Source organism: Ictidomys tridecemlineatus, chromosome 9 (assembly GCF_052094955.1).
Source record: "Ictidomys tridecemlineatus isolate mIctTri1 chromosome 9, mIctTri1.hap1, whole genome shotgun sequence".
Lineage (NCBI taxonomy): Eukaryota > Metazoa > Chordata > Mammalia > Rodentia > Sciuridae > Ictidomys > Ictidomys tridecemlineatus.
In genome coordinates, this window is record NC_135485.1 from 113,531,274 (window position 1) to 113,551,603 (window position 20,330).

At 37.1% G+C, this 20,330-nt stretch overlaps 1 pseudogene across 1 annotated transcript in view; it reads right to left on the reverse strand.

Moving 5' to 3' along the window:
• Positions 1-16,859: 16,859 nt before the first annotated feature.
• LOC106145280 (broad substrate specificity ATP-binding cassette transporter ABCG2-like) overlaps positions 16,860-20,330 on the reverse strand; it is an 81,817-nt pseudogene continuing 78,346 nt past the window's right edge. Inside the window, exons 15-17 of the transcript XR_013426084.1 lie at positions 20,090-20,179; positions 18,933-19,018; positions 16,860-17,072 (exon numbers count right to left, since the gene is read on the reverse strand). The product of XR_013426084.1 is annotated as a broad substrate specificity ATP-binding cassette transporter ABCG2-like (transcript). The remainder of the gene's footprint in view (positions 17,073-18,932; positions 19,019-20,089; positions 20,180-20,330) is intronic.

Here is a 20,330-nt window from a genome sequence, read left to right on the forward strand (position 1 = left end):
TTATAACTCCAATATCTATAATTTTACCTACCCCTTTCATATAATTGGGATAAGTAACTGTAAGTTAGCATTATATCCTATCTGTCCTACATGTAATGGCTTATTATCTCAAATTAACTCAGGTTGTTTTAGTAGAAGCAGGACCTCTGCAAAAGACTAATAGGCAACAGTTATAAAGTTTGCAAGGAAAATACACAATGAAGTTAACAGGGCAAAATATATTCAGTTTGTGTAATAGCTATGAACCAAGTAAAATGATTGTTAAAATCTTAAACCTTTACTTAGTTATGTACTATATCCCCTGTTTGAGATCACAGTAATCTTCACAACAAAATTTGATATTTTGATCATAACTCTAAATGAGCTCAATCTAGCCTATTTTGGAGCCATTCTAACATGGAGTAAGGTGAGAGGCAGAGCTGTATCTCAGGTAAGTTGGGGATATTGACAAAAAACACAAGACAACATTACATATAAAACATAAACAAAAGCTAAGAGTTTTTTCTTTGGTAGCAAAGCAATAAAACTTTTTTTTTCCTTTGTCTCAAAAAATAGGTAGATAAGTAAATAAATATTAAAAAATAAAAACAACTCTTCATGGCAGAGCAGAAAAGCATAAGGAGGATCACTGTTATAAGTGGAGATTGATAAGAGCCTCCCTTGGCCAAATTGAGGTCTCATTCTCTTTGGCAGAACCTCCTCAGATCCCTGTCCAGTGACATATCTTTGGTAAACATGAAGGAACCACAAACATACTTTGGTGAGTTTTACTGATTTTTTTTTCTTTAAACTTTTGCCCTTTTATTTCATGGCTTTCTCTGTAAACCTCTGTACTTTCAGTTTCTCTTTCCTTTAATCAGAGGCTCATCCCTAGAAATGTGTGCTTGCTTATAAATGTCACTAAAGATAAGAGGCACTCAATCCTCTTGACCTAAAATTGGGCAACAGCGTCAGGGAGAATACCTCAAAATGTGTAGTAGCACCACAGGAAACATCAGCATAACAGAACATCCATAGGTCAGAAAAAACTTATTTGCTCATCCTAAAGACGCAAATAAGGGACTGGTCACCCAGTTTCTAGAGTAATGTCACATTTTGTCAAATGTATAAGACAAAGCCCTATAGAGAAAGCCAACTTTTGGGTGACACCCAAGGGAGCTATCTCCAAAAATCATACAAAACTACAGATTGTAAACACTTCAGATCAAATGATGCCTCCTGAGCTATCTTAAGCTTTAATCTTTACCTTTTTTCTTCCATATAAGGATAAAACATACACTTTCTCTCTCTCCCTTTCCCTCCCCCTCTCTCTCTTGCTTATTTATTCCCTCTCCTTTTTTTTTCTTGTGAATTATCATTTATAGAATATAATACTCAGTCACTCAAAAAAGCCTAGCAGATACAAGGCTCATTTGATGAAACTGATGCTGTCTTTGGGACATGGCAAGAAAAAAATGTCTGGTGCTCATAAATGCTCTCTGTCACTTCTGCCTTATTTCTGTGTGCCTCCCCCGCCCCCCAGCTATGTATTCTTTAGCTACAAGATGCTTCCCAACAACCCCAGACTTTTCCTTTGATACATATAGCAGATTCCCATCTACTCTTATGTCTTGCGCTGTAACAATTTTGTAGGAACAGAAGCTGAAATCTTAACTTTTTTTTTTTTTTGATACTGCATATTAACATTGCTCCTTGTCTCTCCCTTCATATTATGACCTTGATAAACATCCTCCTTAATGGTTTTAGTTGACCGGCAGTACAACAGCTCCCCCTTTGGGAGCAATTCTAGTATTGCTCCTACACTTAGGATTTTGCCTTAAACCCTTACACTTTTGTAAAAGCTTGCCTTGAGACATGACTCCCATTGGCCTTTGGGGAGAATGCAGGGGTAAGGCATTCTGTTATTAAGTCCTTTTCCATCAGGTTCTATTTGACAGTGTCTAATTCAGGGAACCTCCAAAATCCCAATTTAAGAATGCTCTATTTAATTGCTACATTAAAGATCTTAATAGTCAGATACATTTAGATTATAATATATCATGGTCATTTTTTTTTTTTTTACAAAAAGTTGAAGACCCAAATTCTGTGTGTATCTTTTGCCACTTTTAAAATGGTTTGTAAATGATCTTGAGCAGGCTTGCAGGAGTCTGCAAAATTTCCAGGGACTCCCGGAAGTAAACTATCTATTTATTGGAGGCCAAAAGGCTTGGACCCCTAATAAACTGCAGAAGGGATTGACTGGTATTGTCCAATCCCAGGTTAGGAACTTACTAGTACTGTGTTTTTCTTCTAATTCAGAACACACAGATATGAATGTGAAGCTTGCTATTTAAAGAACTCTGTGGGTAATTCAGCCTCTATTTCAAATAATTCCCTTTTAGGTGTGTTCTTAATTTTTTTTTTCATTAAGGCAATCTAAAGAAATGCTTTGAGTGTTTTGTTTTGTCAAATTTTAAAAATCTTTTTACTTGTTCTTTTTAGGTATATGTGATGGTAGAGCATATTTTGACATATTATACATAAATGGAGTATAATATCTAATTAGGATCAATTCCATTCTTGCGGTTGTACATGATGTGGAGTTAACACTGGTCATGTATTCATATATGAGCATATGAAATTTATGTGTAATTCAACTGTCTTTCCCTTTCCCATCCTCCCTCTTTCCTTCATTCCCCTTCGTCTAATCCAATGAAATTCTATTCTTCCCTCCCTACCTCCCCTTATTGTGTGTTAACATCCACATATAAGAAAGAACATTTGGCCTTTGGTTTTTTTGAGACTGGATTATTTCACTTAGCATGATATTCTCTAGTTCATCCATTTACAGGCAAATGCTGTAATTTCATTCTTCTTTATGTGTATATATATCACATTTTCTTTATCCATTCATCTGTTGAAGTCTGCCACTCGACCAGCACGCCAGCTTCATAAAAGAGGTTCGAAGCATAAAAATTAACTAGTGAGTTTTAAAATTAAAGAGACATATTCTCATTACCTTTAATGCCCAGCTCCTAAGACAGCTTCTCCTAGCTTCAGCCTCCAGCCACCTAATGCCGTGGCGAGGTTAACACAGAGGCTATCGAGAAGAGAGAGAGAGAGAGAGAGAGAGAGAGAGAGAGAGAGAGAGAGAGAGAGAGAGAGAACATGCCAGGGAGTGGGCTTTTATTGGGGAACAAAAAATTTAAGGGAAAATTCCATCCAATGAAGGTCGAGGGGGGCAGCATCCCAAGATCAGGGTCAGTGATTGGTCTTCGGGTCAGTGGCCAGGCACACCTCCACACGGACAAGCCCTCGCACCTGGGACAGGGTGGAGAAGGCTCTGACACAGTTGTCTAAGCACCTCTTACCCAGTCAGGGAGGTAACTCAAAACCACGTGCGAGAATGGCTTCCCACATTGAAGTGCACGTACTTTGGTTCCATAGCTTAGCTATTGTGAGTTGAGCTGCTGTAAACATTGATGTGGTCACATCACTGTAGTATGCTGATTTTAAGTGCTTTGACTATATGCTGAGGAGTGAGCTAAGTGGGTCAAATGTTGGTTCCAGTCCTAGTTTTTTTGAGGAATCTCCATACTGCTTTTCATAGTGGTTAGACCAATTTGCAGTCCCACCATATGAGTGTACCCTTTCCCCCACATCTTTGCCAACCTGTATTATTACTTGTGTTCTTGATAACTGCCCTTCTGACTGGAGTGAGGTGAAATCTCAGTGTAGTTTTAATTTGCATTTCTCTAATTTCTAGAGATGTTGAACATTTTTATATGTTTGTTGACCATTGATATTTACTCTGTGAAATGACTGTTCCTTTGCCCACATGACCACAGTAAAAATTGGTAAATGAAAAAATCTGGCTAAAAAATGGCATTTAAAATTTTATCACAACATTTTAGTTTGACCTATTTTGTAAACAAGAAGGGAAATAGACTGAAATCCTGCATGGTCAGGCTTTCATGACCCTATATCAACTCCCCAGATGATAGGAGCTCATGCAAAATGTGTTATGCTTATGTTCTCCTGAGGAAAAGAAAAAAAAATTGATTCTATGGAAATGTGTTTTTTGAGCACCCCAAGCAGACCTTTCCTGCACAATGCACACAAAAGAACTCAGGTTAAAAAGAAAAAAAAATCAAGCAGCGTCTTTGGAGAATCTTCCTTCCTCTGAATATGACCCTGCAGAATCTTCAATCTATCACCCCCTGTCCCCTGCCCCCTACACTGGCACTTTCTCCTGGTATCCTTTATACTCTAACCTTACTAGGGAAACAGCCCAGCCAGCACCACACAAAATGGAATATCTTACCACTCAAGAAGTTAAAAATCTTCAAATATTTGTCCAATTTGTTTACAGAATGACAGAGAACAAGGTACAATGAGAATACGTGGCCTTTTATCCATGATTGATTTAACTCAGTGCAAACAAAAACTGAGTTTACTGTCAGAGGACTCTAGAAAATTTATAGATGAGTTTCAAGAGTTGACTATTTCTTTTGACTTAACATGGGCTAATATTCAGGTAATCCTTTATGCCTGTTGCAGCCTGAAGGAAAAGGTCTATATTTGGGCCACTGGCCAAACTTATGTAGAGGAAGTCGCTATGACCATACACACTAAGCTTGTAAGAGAAACTGCAGTGCCCAGACAAAAGCCTAATTGGAATTTTCAGATCCATAGTGTAGATCTGAAAATGTACAATCATATGATCACCTGTTTAAAGAAAGAATGAGAAGTGTATACATAAATGAGTTAATGAAAATATTAGGGCAATAACACAGGACTGTATATAAAAACCCTGCTCTTTTCTTGGGACAGCTGTCAAAAGCCCTCTGAAAATATACAAATGTTGATCCCAGGTTCCATGAAGGACAAATTTTGCAGGGCACATATTTTTTTTTTCCATTTCTTTAGCCAATTTGTTCCAGAAATTTAAAACAACAACATCATCATCAACAATAACAAACCTTTAAAAACAGAATGTGGGTTCTCAGATCCCTATTAGTCTACTTTTAAATTTGGCCTTTGGTATTGTCAACAAGAGGAACAAGGTAGAAGATACCATAAAGGCTCAGAAGAGATGATAGCTGGCAAGAGAACAAGCCCAATTACTTGCTGTTGCTCTAAATGGTAAACCCATGAAAACTTAGGGTCACCCAAGAGGCACATATAACAAAAAAGGGAGATCTAGAGACATAATAGATGTTGCAGATCTGGGTAGGGGACCAAGAGCTGCCTCCAATGGTAGCCATCTTGTCCTGGGCAATGCCACCCCTGTAGAGATGGAAATCACTGGACATGACATTGCCCTTACCTCTGAAGGAAGGCAATGCCTTATGCTTCCATTATGGCCACTCCGAAAGACTGAGGATGACCCAAGTCTCTCAGAGGCACCTTTCACCAACTGAACATCACCACAGAAGAGCCTCATGTGAGTCCTGACATGACAGACAGAGACAGTAGTTTTCCATTGAGTATGAGGGCTTCATTTTTCATCTTATTTGAACCTCCTTTCTAGTCAAACTTGTGTTGTGACCCTGTAGGTAGGATCCCTAAGATCTAATGATTTACAAAATGCTCAACTTATAGATTTGAGAACTTAATATTTTCTCAGGCTTTTCTGGCCCTACCAGTGTCCCATGTCACTATTGGGAAGAGATGTTCTAGTCCCTCTGGGTACAAATATTTACTAAGCACCCAGAAGCTTACCACCTCTCCTAGGAACATTAATCATGGCCTCAATAAATAAACATTACAAAAATATATTTAAAATTATTTTATCTCAAGTAAACCCAAGAATCTGAGATACTGAATACCAGGAAAAGTAATTAATAACTTGTTTTTGTACCTTTAAGAGATGCCCCAAAATTAGATCCATAAAGAAATTTAGACCCTGCCAATCCTGAAATGTACCCCAGTATGATGAGTATGATATACAATATATTGATTGACACAAAATGTCTGGAGATTGGGCAATTGGATATGCTTGCCTTCTCCAGATAGGATGATAGTATTATAGTCCTCAGAGGACTTTTCTTACTCTCTTAAGCCATAAAGTGGGAAGACCTAGTCTGATTATTTTTGTGATCTGATTATTGCTTTAACAAGAGTTCTCACAGAATTGCAGGAGGTGTCACTCATACTATATCCAAGCCACATGGTCTGTCATCTCTACTTCTGCTTCACCAGATTAGATTTCCCTGAATCTCTCTGCTCAAGCCCCAAGAGTAGCCACTAAGTTTTCCACAATTCATCGCTGCCCCATTGTCAGCTAATACTTTGATTTCAAATTCCCAGGAGGGGGAATGAGCTGGCCTCTACACAGGTTCCACGTGAGTCTGTCAGCCACACCAAGAGAAGTAGTGGCACTTTCCTGAGAAGTAGGGGCACATCCCTAGGAGTGTGGGGAAAGTTCCCCAAGCAAAGCAGTATAATCAGAGCTCAAAATATTTCATCTACTTGGAAATTGCCTCTGAAACAGGCAAGATTTCAAGTTATTTCAAACTCTGTAGCCTCTCTGGCTCAAATGGTCATAGATAATAGATTAGCATTGAACTGCCTTCTAGAACAGGAAGGAGGGGCCTGTGCCCTGGCAAAATATCCTGTTGTTTCTACATCAATATAACAAGATAAATAGAAAACAATGCTGATAAGATTTTATAAGAATTAACTTGCCTAAAAACTATTTATCTAGAAACCACAAAAATTTTGGGACACAATTAGGGCTTACCTACTCAGCCCAAAATGGCTTTTTTTTAAACCTTGTCTGTGATCCCTAATGATTATGAAGCAGACCAGATATCCCTACCCAAAAGAATCTTGTCATAATTAAGCTGCTCTTCTTGTCAGAAAGATTTTTATGAAGACTGTCAACAGGATTTCACAAGAGTTCTTCGGAAAGTTCAATGTGGTTTGAAGCTTCCTCTTTCTTGCGATTGCCAGGTTTGCAGAAAAAAAACGTGTGAAACCTCTGTCTAACCTAAGAACATGGGACAAGGACTAACTATTAAGTTCCCACTCACTGACATGTAACTACTCTACTGAGTATAAAACTTAAAAGAATTTCTAGACTCTAGGTCCAGAGAATTTCAGGCATGAGCCATACTCTGGCCTGGCTGGCTGTAGCCCATAAACCTGCTTCCTGAAAATTCCTCAGGTGTCCAGCCTCTTCTGTCCTATATCAGTAACACTTGTACTATTCTGTACATGTGTTTTAATTTTCTTGTAGGATGTAATAATTTCACTTAAAGATGATGTACTCTTGTGCATTCTGGTTTGTCTCCTCCACTAAATAGCAAACTCTCTCCTTGTCTCCATTAGATCAGGCAGGCAAAGAGTTGATCCCTGAGTAGATAGACGATAATTTTCTTCCCCAGCTCAGAGAAATTATAGAAGACACATCTTCCCCTTTCTGTTTCCCTTAGCCTATTTTGTCTCATTATCCTATATAAAGGACATCTATAAAACATTAAACTAGTCAATCCAGATTTAAAGATAGGTAGTGAGTGTAGTTAGGTAAATTGAGTCTAGAAAATGGAGACCATTATTGAATGGAGTCCAGGAAACCAGAGCAGCACTTGGGGAAATTGAAATGTTAATGTCCCCAAGGCCCCAACCCATCCTAAGGAACTGTTAATGAAACAGCTCCCAGCAAACAGGGAGGTGCTAATCAAACCACCCCAGACCCTTCCTACCCAAATTACTGCTCCAGTCCACCTATCTCCCACCTTTTGGCCTTCTCACCTGCATTCTATCACTGTAGGATAGAGGGAAACAAAGGATAGGAATGTGGGAGGACTAAAAGAAGAGCTTAGCTATAAAAAAGGGAAGACCTCCCCCTTCCACAGATCCACCTCTTCTTCCTCCAGGGAGAAGTCATTTCTGCTGTCCTTTAATAAAGACTTCCACTTTCCACTCTACACTTGCATGCTTCTCCTGTGTTATACTTCAGCATTCTGGGAAGCAAGGACTCCTCACAGCGGTAACACTAGTTTGCTTACCTAAAGAGAAACAGTCTGGACACCAAATATCAAATGATTGTCATAAGACTTGATTTTCAAAGAAGCTTGCCTGAAAGTCTACACATTTCTTCTTTCTAAAATAATACATACATGTACACACATACACACACACCCCACATCTAATCAGAGAACTCAACCCTAGTGTGCATAATTCCTCTTCTCTGAGAGGTGAGGGATTCTAGTGCTTGAAAATGTTTTTGCATGAGAAAGGATTTTGTATTGTAAAGTAAGATTTTTATACTAAAGTCTAAGATGGGGGAAAAAAGGGAAAAAAATAACATTTTAAACAAATTGTAGAATATTTATATAACTCACAGTATATAAAAATTTTACATGTGATTAAATTGGTTATAACTAAGTTATTTAAGGGTCTTTCTAAGGTCAAAATTTACTGATATAAAATCAAAATCTTATTTTCTTTTTTAAAACACAAGATTTTCATAAAATATTAATCTGCTGGTAGAAACATTTACAAAGAACTGGCTAAGTCCCTTAAGATTGAAAATTGGAAAAGACAAAGGGGAAAATGTAACAAGGACTTAGACATCTCACTTTTGCCGGAAAATGTCTCATAGATGGCTAAAAACAGGATTAAAGCTTTGGCATCTCTGTCTCCATTTTCATCTGTCTGCTTTAGTGCAATTGATAAATATTTTGTGATGAGTTGAAGCTACTCTCAGGCAACAGAAACTTTCTTACCTCCAACTAGGTCCCAGCTGACCATTCTTGACATAATGGATGAAGCAAAACCTGATAAAGATCACTTGCTTTCACAGTTTTGCAAAACCTCCAGCTATGCAAACCCCCAACCCTTGCCCTCATGATCCTTTCTTATTCTAATTTTGAAAGACTATTGCTTAAGACAAATAGCTAACTGTTGATTTCAGAGTATTTGCTAAAGAAACAAAATATGAAAATATAAGAAATATTGTCAAAGTGATTGTGAGAAGTGAAATTTAGAATACAATTATTATTATTATTATTTTTTAGATTTTCAGGTAGACAAATTTGGACCCAATAAAACAGAAAGCCTTGGCTCTCTTTACTGATGGTTCAGAGAATCTTTCAAAGAAAAGGTGGGGATTCCAGTGGCTCTTCTTGTCCTTTATAAAAGTATACTGAATTGCTGCCTTGTAGTGTTCAGAGAGAAAAGTGAAAAGAAAAAGTAAATTTTCAAATACTAGCAAAAAACAGGGAGTGTTGAGCCAAAGACACTATCCTCAAATTCAGTGATACCATTGGCTATTTCCCAGGGATTTCCATAGTGGGTTCATGACAAATCCCTGGAGGGAGTGAAGAAAACTTGAAAACTTGTGGGTGGTAAGAAAATATTAAAATTCCATTTGTATTTAATTTAATTCTACTTTGAAATATTTTTATGAATGTGTATGTTTTTGAAGATATATCTATTACACCAATACATGTACACACATACATACACCCACACATACATGCAACTTATAAAATAAATACAATATATTAGAGTATGCAGTCATTATTTTCCCTGATATGCATATAAGACAAAAAAATGTTGAATTATTTTTAGTAGTCTTTTATCACTATTAAATTTATTTGGGAGAAAAGAAATGAGTTTTCTAATCGACTAGAATAATATCAAAATTTTTATCATTATTCCCAATAATTTAAATACAATTAAATCTATGTAGACCATAAAGTAGGGCTTTCATCCTTAAAAGCTGTAAGCAATAATTGTGTTTAGAGTAATTTTTAATGTATATATGAACTGCATTCTGTTATCACTTAGTACAGATATATTTTGAGAAATTATTTGTAGAATTGCTGCTTCTTCTCATTCCATAAACATTAAAATTCTTTTGTAACTTGGGAATGTGACAATTAAGTATTTACATTAGTTTACATAACCATCATTAAAGATGGGAACAGTTCTGAGTGTAGCAGGGTTCTATGGGTTCCACATTGTATCTATTTTGTAAAAATCCAGATTTTAAGTTAAAGTTCTTTCTTAAGCACACATCACATGGATTGAGAGGCAGGGCAAGTGATTAAAAGGGTTAGTAGAGTTGAGCATTATAGCTCACGCCTGTAAACCCATCAACTCAGGAGGCTGAGGCAAGTTTAAGACCAGTCTTGGCAACTTAGTGAGATCCTATCTCAAAATAAAATTTAGAAGGACTGGGAATGCAGCTCAGTGATAGAGTGCCCCTGAGGTCAATCCTCAGTACCACAAAAAATGTGCTATTTTTTTTTAATAGAAAGGATTAGTGTAAGAACTAAATATGTGTGTGTGTGTGTGTGTGTGTGTGTGTGTGTGTGTTTAAGATGAAAGGGACTTGGAACTGTTGCTAGCTAACACATAACTTCTAGAATGGAAGCAGTTACTATTTTTGCTACTATTATTGCTAAAACTATATGTATTGCTATACATAATTGTTTTATACCTATTTTATTCACTCATATATGAATAACATAATTTCTATCTATGTATCTCAGCTAATACCAATTAGAAACGATTTGATACTGACTTGATATAAATGCTTCAGAAAGGCCAAAGAAGTTTTTGAAAGATGCAAGGAAAAAAATAATTGTCACAAGGAATGCAAATAGAAAGGTGAATGCTAACAAGTAATGCATCATTTACTGAGATTTCAGAGGGTCATTTCTATGGTAGAATAGTGGGAAGTGCTGACATAGAATATGGCAGAGCCATGCCAATAAAAGCTTTTAAGCAAGTAACAATTAGGCACATTATTATGTGCTTGGAAGTATAACAAGACTTAGCAAAAGGTCATCTCTTAGTACTGAAAGAAGATACACTGGTGAAAGTTTATTTTTTATACCAAGGCCTCTGGAAGGTACTGGTTGTGATGATTAAAACTGATTCAGATGAAGGGAAAACAAATTGAACAAGTGCTAGAAGTTACAGTAGAGTCAAGGACAGGCATAGCAGGTAAAAGGTGCTGCTACCTTGACTGTAGAACACTGCCTTATGATTTCCTCTACCTTATACAGTGCTATGGTTTGGATGTGAAGTATCTCCCAAAAGCTCATATGTGTGACAATGCAAGAAGGTTTAGAAGAGAAATGATTGAGTTCTGAGAGCCTTAACCCAATCAGTGATTAATCTCCGCCCCCCATGGGATTACTTTAGCAATAACTGAATGAAGGTAGGTGTGGCTGGAGGAGGTGAGTTATTGGGTGCATGCCTTTGGGGGTATATATTTTGTATCTGGCTAGTAGAGTCTTTCTTTTTTTTCTCTGTCTGCTTCCTGATCTTCAAATAAGCTGTTTTCCTCCACCATGCTTTTCTGCCATGATTTTCTGCCTCACCTTGAATCCCAAGAAATGGAACCTGCTGTCTATGGATTGAGACCTCTAAAACTGTGAGCCCCCAAATAAACTTTTCATCCTCTAAAATTGTTCTTGTCAGGTTTTTAGTCACAGCAATTAAAAAGCTGACTAAAATTTGCAGAGAACTTTGTGATATATAATTTAATTTTTTCTCTCTGAATTTTTCAAAGAAAATTTTAAATTGCTGGAAGTTTGCTCTATCAATCACAAAATTATCAGAATGTTTCTTCTTGCTGTAACTCAATACAGATGCAGAAAAACACAAGTCTATTTTTATTAGCAATTGAAGAATATATCAGTGGCAAAAGCTGTTTTCTTTCACCCATTTCACATGACTTGCCAAACCCAAATATGAATTAATGAGGTTACCTAATGATTAGTGTGGTTAATTGAGAGCTTAATATAAATGCCTCTTCATTTTATAGTCAGAAAAATTTTGACTTCCAAATTAGAAAATACTTATTAACTTATTAACAGAAAGGAATTTTTAGATTCTTTTCTGGGAATATCAAGACCTACAGGACTGAAGAAATAAAGGGCTGGAATTAACATACTTTTTGAATAGAGTATGGACTTTGTTGTTCTTCAACCTACCACAATGAAAACATCTAGACAATTCCAGAAATACACTATTTCTGAAATAGTGTAGCTTGTATATGCAAGTTTCTATTATTTCTTCCACCACATAGTAAATGAAAAGTAAATGAAAAGAAACAAAAGATAAATCTCACAGGCTGCAAGAGAAAACAACAACAACAGAATTTGTGATGTCGTGGATCACCTTTATAGGCTGAAATTGCCAAGAGGGAACCACACTGCTTGTTGCTGGGAATTCAACCAATCATATGCATGGAAATAAGAACAATAACAACAAACAAACAAATAAAACAACATGGCTCCATGCTGGAAAGGTTGTTTATTTCTTCTGTTCTTGCAGTAGAAGGGTAACAAAACCATTATCATAACTTTTCCCAAGAGTCACAAATCAGTTTTATCATGGCCATTGTGTTCATACTTGTAGAATCTTGCACTGTAAAAGGAACTAGACTTCCCAAGGGCTCCCATCCTAAAAGTTTCCTCTGTCTTCAGTGTTCCTTCTACTTTTGTGGTATTTATAGGGCTCCACACACTGTACAATTCTTTTAAATGGAAAGTTCACCAATAAGTTTCTAAGACTTTTAAAAATACAAGTCATTTTACTAGGCAACATGGAGGACATAAAGAAAAATAAGCCATACACTCAAACCCATATGATTTGGTTGAGAAGTAGAATATATATTTTGTAATGCGTAAAGATAATGGGCTCATCAGATTTTCATTGTTGGGATCAAAATTCCTGACCAGAAAAGCTATTTTGGCTCATAGTTTCAGAGAATTCAGTCTATGGTTGGCCAGCTCCAAGGCAGACACATCATGGCAGAAGGTTATGGCAGAGGAAAACTGCTCACTTCATGGGTAGAAGAAGAGAGAAAGAGAAAGAAATGGATTGGTGAGAAGACAGACCTTATAGGAAAAGCCTCTAGTGACCCACTTCCTTGAACTAGGTCCCACCTCCTAGTAGTCCCTTTAGCTATCAAAGGATGAATCCATCAAATGGATTAATTCACAGAGATCAGAACAATCATGTGCAAGTGGTAAAAATTTGCTCCCAAGATGTAGGCTCTCTATTCACCTCACTGATTGTTTCTTTTGCTGAGAAGAAGTTTTTTAGTGTGAATCCATCCCATTTATTTATTCTTGACTTTAATTCTTGTGCTATAGGAGTCTTATTAAGGAATCTGACATGATGAAGATTTGGGCCTACTTTTTCTTCTATTAGGAGCAGCATCTCTGGTTTAATTCCTAGGTCCTTGATCCACTTTGAGTTGAGTTTTGTGCATGATGAGAGATAGAGGTTTAATTTCATTTTGTTGCATATGGATTTCCAGTTTTCCCAGCACCATTTGTTGAAGAGGCTATCTTTTCTCCAATGTATATTTTTGGCACCTTTGTCTAATATAGGATAGCTGTAGTTATGTGGGTTAGTCTCTGTCCTCTATTCTGCACCATTGGTCTACAAGTCTATTTTAGTGCCAATACCAGGTCATTTTTTTTACTATTGCTCTGTAATATAGTTTAAGGTCTGGTATAGTGATGCCACCTGCTTCACTCTTTTGCTAAGAATTGCTTTAGCTATTCTGGGTCTTTTATTTTTCTAGATGAACTTCATGACTGCTTTCCCTATTATATGAGTAATGTCATTGGAATTTTTATTGGAATTGCATTAAATATGTATAGTGCTTTTGATAGTGTGGTCATTTTGACAATATTAATTCTGCCTATCTGAGAACAAAGGAGATCTTTTCATCTTATAAGGTCTTCTTTAATTTCTTTCTTTAGTGTTCTGTAGTTTTCATTGTAGAGGACTTTCACCTCTTTCCTTAGGTTGAGTCCCAAGTATTTTTTTTTTGGGGGGGGGAGAGTAGTTTTTCTCATTTCCCTTTCAGAGGATTTGTCACTGATATACAGAAATGCCTTTGATTTATGGGTGTTGATTTTGTATACTGCTACTTTGCTGAATTCATTTACTAGTTCTAGAAGTTTTCTCATGGAATTTTTTGGTCTTCTAGGTATAGAATCATATCATCGGCAAATAGTGCTAATTTGAGTTCCTCTTTTCCTATCTGTATCACTTTTATTTCTTTCATCTACTTAATTGCTCTGGCCGGTGTTTCAAGAACTATGTTAAATAAAAGTGATGAAAAAAGGCATCTCTGTCTTGTTCCAGTTTTTAGAGGGAATGATTTCAATTTTGTTTTTTACCTTATGAAAAATAAATCACATTTAAAAAATATTCCTTAATTTAAAAATGAAGTAGATAATTAATTTTTGTTATGATTTTTCTTTCCACAATAAAAATTACATAAAATGTTGACTATAATAAAAAGAGGATAAATATAACAGGATATATTTGAATTCTTATTAATTTAAAAAGTATAAATAATTTTTGGTTGTTCTGGTAGCTATATTTTGTGAATAAGTATAGACATGTGTTTCTCTTTGTGGACTGAGGAACTGTGAATATAGGGAACTATGAGGGAGGTATGATTACTAATGAAAAGGCTGATACCAAAACCAGGAATAGTTAATTGAGATTTATGTTCATATAATAACCAGAAAAAAACAGATACAATATTATCATTTGTATCATAAGAAACAAAATGATCCTTAAAGTTCTATTATGGTTTGGATGTGAGGTATCCCCCAAGAGCTCATGTGTGAGACAATGCAAGAAGGTTCAGAGGAGAAATGATTAGGTTCTGAGAGTCTTAACCCAATCAATGAATTAATCCCCTGATATCAATTAACAGTGGTAACTGAAGTGGTAACTGAAGTGGTAGGGGGTGGCTGGAGGAGTTGGGGATGGGGTATGGCTTTGGGTATATATTTATATCTGGCAAGTGGAGACTTTCCTCTCTGCTTCCTGATCATGGTGTGATCTCTGCCATACTCTCCCTCCATGATTTTCGGTGAACCTCAAGCCTAGAGGAATGGAACCAGCCTTCTATGGACTAAGACCTCTGAAACCATGGACCCTGAATAAACCTTTTCTCCTCTACAATTATGCTGGTCAGGTCCTTTAGTCATGGCAGTGAAAAATCTGACTATGTTAAGTTCAAAGATAAAAATATAAAGCTATGTCTCCAGACTGATGTAGCAATATGATGTAGCAGGGTACCCACAGACTGGCTATGTGGTATTCCAAGGCAACCACCGTCGCATGGGGCTGTTCTCCAATGATCCACCAGCTCTCTTAATTCCTGAAAGTATTTGCTTTTACAAAGGGAGCTAGATGCAATGTGCACCCCTGAATTTGATCCAAGAACAATAAAAGAACATTAGCTGGAAAGTGGTGAGATCCGAAGAGAGTGTCCCAATGTTAATTAATGTTCCAGTGTTAATTTCTTGGCTTGGAACAATGTAGCTTGGTATATAAAACATTAACTCTGTGGGAATCTGGGCAAAGTGCACATTGGAACTTCCACCATATCCATGCAGTTTTTCTATAAATCTGAAAATATTTAAAGGTTAAGAGTTTATTAAGAAGTGGGAGGGAGACTTAAGTATGTAACTGCACACTAGGACTCCCACCTGAACTCCAGTGATGTTCTGATAGCACCAGCAGAGAGGAATACACAGTGAAATCTCAAAAAGAAGCCTAGGAAGAAGTAGCAACTGGGAGAGGGGCATGTGGGGCTCCCACGTGCTGGTTTCGTTCTACTTCTTGACCTGCTCTGGGGGTGGCACATGTGTCTTCATTGTATGGTAATTGACTGAACTCTATTTTTTGTTTAATTATCCTTCAGTATAAGACAGGTTTTAACATATTTCCATTTTACTGGTAAACATTCCCCTGTTACTGATGAAGATTCGAGTGAAGAGAGTATATGGAAACAGATGAGGTCTAGAGGTAGCTGGGGGATCCTGTGCAGGGACAGATGTGACAGTTAATAAAGCATAAGTGTAACATTTTCAGAGCTGAGAAGGACCTTGGAAATGGCCAAACCCAGCCCTAGTGAGTTCTTCCTGGGGACAACTCTGTTGGTACTGCTGCAGGGGATAGGCAGGGCCAGACATCTGGGTCTTAGCAAAGCTCTTCAGGATGTAATCAGATTATATACCACGGAGACATCCAGGGAAGTGAAGTGACTTCAGAGCAGAATGTCCCAGTAATGCCATAAAAGTCACATTCCCAGACCCCTGGCCACTTGTGGACTCCTGAGCTCAGTAAGTACCACCAAACTTAATTCACTCATTGAAGACATGATTTTCTATCAGTATGGATTTTTTTTTTACCTTAGAAATAGCACTGACTTTTCAACATATTTTATATTTCATGCTTCTAAGACTGCATTCATGATTGGTATTTATGACACAATAGCAGATCATAGACTTATAGACTATTAAAACTACTAACCTACCTAGTTATTTTGAATATGAGGAAACTGGTACCAGAGGTATTAGTAGCTTGCCACCTGTTTCAATTCTTCTTTTTCCCTTTTTTTGTACTGGGGATTGAACCCAGGGGCATTTAACCACTGAACTACATCCCCAGCCCTTTTTATTTATTTATTTTTTTTTTATTTTGAGACAGAGTCTCATTAAGTTGCTTAGGGCCTCTCTAAGTTGCTGAGGCTGGCTTTGAACTTGTGATCCTACTGCCTCAGCCTCCTAGACCACTGGGATTACAGACATGTGCCACAGCACTTGGCTGCAGTTCTCCTTTTTTTACGTAAATTAAATGGACTGGATTCCTTTTCTGTGGTTATTAACTGACCAGATAAACTAGTATATAATGCATAATGTCAGTAGTTTGGGGCTTGAGTTCATTTATGTATAATTTTTTTGATATTTTCTATTAAAAATAATTGTTACTAAATGACATTGTGAAGGCAACTGAACACAAGACCACACACACACATAAACACACACACACACACATACACAAACACACACAAAACAAACAAAAAATACTTTATTGGATGATTAAGTCAAGATGTTCCTTTTAATGTGAGAGTAATATATAGCAAATAAAGGGAGATTTAAGAATTTTTTTTAAGAAATATCAATTTTAGGTAGGTAATTGTGAGGAAGCAAATTAGCATAACAGCCAAACCCAGAAGATTCTTCCATAAGCCCCAAGAGAGATTGATGCCCTGGACTGTCAAGAATTCTTCTGCTGTACATCTGAAATTTAACAAACACACACACAAAAATAACTATATTCTTACCAAATATCAAATTATATTGACTATATTCACTATGACTTCTTAGAGAAACCTATAGGTTAATCAAATTATGCGGAGTTACCCCTTCACATATAATAGCTAACAGTTGTTGTGTGCTTACAGTTGTGGCTGATACTAAGCTGAGCAACTTGTACCTAAGAGCTTAGTTAAATCCTACATAATCCAGCAGTATATACATATTAAACACATTTAAAAAAGGGGTGGAATTAGGCTTAACTAACTTGGCCAATTTTACAGATCCACAATGGGAACCAAATTTCTAGCCTTCTCAAACACATTCATTTCCAAATCCATAATGCTACTCTCTTCAAAGGAAATATTGATCATGTAACTTTTTACTTACTCCCAATGGAGAACCCTCAGCTTTACCTGATGATAACTGTGCACCTTACCAAGTTAAGTAAAGATCCTTGAACTTCTGCTCACCCCCAAGACAACCAGGCAAAAAATACAAGTTAAGAATTCAAAAACTAGGACCAGAGGGGAGCTCTACAAGAGCCATGTCTGGCAGCTCTGGCACCAAGACTGTAATGAACATCACAGATACTCAGCAATGGGACATCACCAGCAAGGCCAGGAATCAGACTCCAATCCTAAGTACCAGTTAGAGCACAGCAGGATGGAGTGGTCCTGGCACAGATTAGAAAAGCAGCTGACACTAAAACACCAGGTTCAGCTGCAGTTGTTGCCTGTTGCCATTCTTAGGCATCTTCTGGAATTTAGCAGTTTAAAAAACATCCCTGGCTTCTCTTTGCTGTAAGGGAAGATCCTCCTTCCTCTTGTGGACAATAACCTTAATGGTCATGTAGTCTGTGGTGGCTTCTCCCTGTCTGTCCCACTTTTCCCATCTACTCACCAGCAGGGTGGCACTGAATTTGTGTTACAAAGATGCCACAACCAGATCCCACAAAAGAGAGTGGACAGGGTAAAGAAAACCCCTTTCCACAGAAGTTTCCCTGTCAGTGATTCAAAATAAAAATTTGTGTAACTACCAAGAATTATTTCTATACTATTTGAAAAATCCAGGACAGATTTTGCATACCAGCCTTGGTATGCAAATTTTCCCTTATTTATTTCTGGAACAAAATGAAATAATTGACATCCTTGAAAAGGAAAGTATTTCTAAAATTTTAAACCAATATCCTCTGATTTTGTTATAACATGCATTTCTGTTTTGATGACATTGTGCAAAAATGGGACTTCCTTCTCAATTGCTGAAATTGTGTTCCTCCTTCTTTAAGAGAGTACACATCCTTTGATAGGGGGTATTCCAGTTTACATGCATACAACTCACAGACACACATATATACAAGTGTACAGCCTGTGATTTCATGATGTCTCCCACGTGCACAAGCAGAGGAAAGGACCAGCCTCTTTGGGCCAATGTTCACTCCATTTATGCTCCTATCCCCCACTTAGCTCTTCCTGTTGTGCACGTGCTGAGGTCTCAGGCTCCATATAACCCATTCAGCTCAGAGAATATGAACCCTTGTTAAACATGAAACAGCCAATTTCAAACTCAAATGTTCTGAAGAAATGAGAATTCACCCCACAATCAAAACATCAAAACAATCTTTCAAAAGTTCCAAAGTGAACATTTCTTCACATTAAATAGAAGAATACAAGTACAACTTGTGCACATGTACTAGTGCACAGTGATTCAATTTATGGGTGAGAAAAGAGGGTCAGAAAGGTTTGTTGACCCTGAAAGGTCTCATACCAGCTTTAAGCCCAGGGGACTTTATTCTTCTCGTGGCAGTGTTAAGAAGTCTGATTATGACATTGAAGGGAAACTTACATCACATAGCTGGCACAGCCACGGCTTTCTGTTGGACTAAGTCCTGGACAGAAGTTTCGTCCCAAAAATTCATTATGCAGCAAAGCCTATAGCACAGGGAGAACAAGGAAAGGTAAACAGTTCTAAATTTCAAAATGTTTCCAAAAGCAAGGTGCAGAGATGCACACCTGGAATCTCAGATGGTGGAAGGGCTCATGCAGGATGATGGCAAGTTCAAGGCCAAACTGGGCAAATCAACTCAGTTAAACCCTGTTTCACAATAAAAAATAAAAAAATAAATACTGGGAAACTCAGTGGTAAAGTGCTTGCCTAGCATATGTGAGGTATGAGTTCAATCCCTACTACTGAAAAGAAAACAAAACAAAAACCCAGTGACCAAAGAATTGTCATATTTATGTTCTCAAGTTCAGTCTTTATTATTGCTTCTAACAACAACAAAAAAAATGCCAAGTTTCACTATAAAAATTTTGTCACATCAAGGCAACTAAAGAATTTTCCGTGGCAATTGATAAGCTTAACATTGAGATAAAGGGAGACCTCTGGTTCTATTATGTCGTACTCCATTCTTCTTTTCTTCCAATTTTATAATCCCATAAACATTATAATTGGAATAATACAGTGGTGCTCAGTGAACATTGTTTAGATATGGTAATGATCTTTTCTTGCTTGTTTTTTATTAAGACCACTTATAATTCTGGGAGTTAGAAACTTGGTTACACTGTGTAACACCACCTATAACTTTCTTTGAATCTGACTAACTTGCTAAAACCAGTATGGCTCTGAGTAATCTATGGTCTTTATTTCTTTTCTAATTTCCCTTCCAATGCAAGCTATGTCTTCTAGTCTCCCATCCTTCATTTATTTCCTTATTGAACTAAAACATAATGTTTTTTGTGAATGAGACAATCTTTCTCCTTCAACCTTTCTCTCCAACTTCATCTTCTGCCAACAATAGTGTAACTGAGGAAATCCCAGAAAACCCCCTGATCCTGTGTTGGCCAAGGCTAACAGGAAATACTCATGCATTGCTCCTGAAAGACAGTTCTGGGATGGGAGAGATTCACAGCTCATGGCTGAGGAAATGAAATGATTAGGCTTTATTTTGGTTGTTCCAGCTTTCCCAAGCTATTCCCCACACTAAGATGAAGATAACTTACCATATAGCCATAATAAGGAATACTGAAGTACTGAAGCCAGGAGAGCCAAAGTTTTGTGGTTCCAAAATTCAGCGATATACCCAAGAAAACCTACAAAAAGCAAACCCCAAGAGTCAGAACTGGTTCAGCATTTTCAGGAGGAATGCTTGACAAGACCCTTTCCTAGAACCCTACAACCTTCTAAACATTCTGCAAGGATCAACTCATTGTTGAAATTTCTTCCACTTACTTCTAAACACTA